We start from the raw sequence: 1,047 nt of genomic DNA, 5'->3' as shown, positions 1-1,047 counted from the left end.
TTTTGGCATCAATAATGACTCCAAGATCCTTTTCTGCCTCTGCACTGATGGTATGCTGCTGGTTCTTCCCCCCAGGTGCAGCACCTTGCACTTGTCAGTGTTGAAACCCATCCTGTTCTCATCTGCCCACCCCTGTAACCTGTCCAGGTCCAATTGCAGCCTATTCCTCCCTTCTAGCACATCCACATCCCCCCACATCTTAGTGTCACCTGCGAATTTGAACAGGGTGCTTTTTACCCCCTCATCCAAGTCACTGATGAAGATGTTGAACAGTGCAGGCCTGCGGACCGAGCCCTGAGGAACACCACTGCCCACATCCCTCCAGGTTGAATAAGACCCGTCCACCACCACTCTCTGGATGCAGCCCTCCAACCAGTTAGTGATCCATTTGACTGTATAGGTGTCAATGCCACAGTCCCCTATTCAATGAGAATGGGGTGAGAGACAGTGTTGAAGGCCTTCCTGAAGTCCAGAAAGACTACATCCACTGCTGCCTTTAAGTTGGTCTATTAAGATATCACATTCACCCAAAGAACCTTGTCCGCTTATGTCCTGAGACCAACACAGCTAAAACCTACACCCCTGTAGAATGCAAGGCATTCTTCATCAAGGTACTCACATAGGAACAGCAAATCCTGGGTTTCAGTCACTGCTTCCAAGATGGTCATTGGATAAAATACAAAACCTATTTAATATAGACTGCTTGGACAGCCTCTCTATCCTCCCAAAATTCATAACCCTTGAATTGTATTCCTTTCTGTACAATGCAGGCTCCCCTTCATTATCTATCCCCCTGCCCTATACCCTGATGATTAGGGAGGTAGGGGATTTTAAGCCGTTTGGGCTGAGGAAGGAATTACACATACATCTCCTACTTCACGGGTGAGTGCTCTTGGGCAGTAGGAACCAGCAGCACACTTACACAATGGGGAACTCCCTACTCGAGAGCACGGAGGCAGAAAGAGATCTTGGAGTCATTATTGACTCCAAGATGAACATGGGCCGACAATGCGAGGTCATGGTTGGCAGGGCTAACCGGACCTTGTC

The sequence above is a fragment of the Gavialis gangeticus genome, unplaced genomic scaffold, assembly GCF_001723915.1.
Source record: "Gavialis gangeticus isolate Ggan-Ray unplaced genomic scaffold, GavGan_comp1, whole genome shotgun sequence".
Lineage (NCBI taxonomy): Eukaryota > Metazoa > Chordata > Crocodylia > Gavialidae > Gavialis > Gavialis gangeticus.
This window is presented reverse-complemented; position numbering follows the sequence as displayed.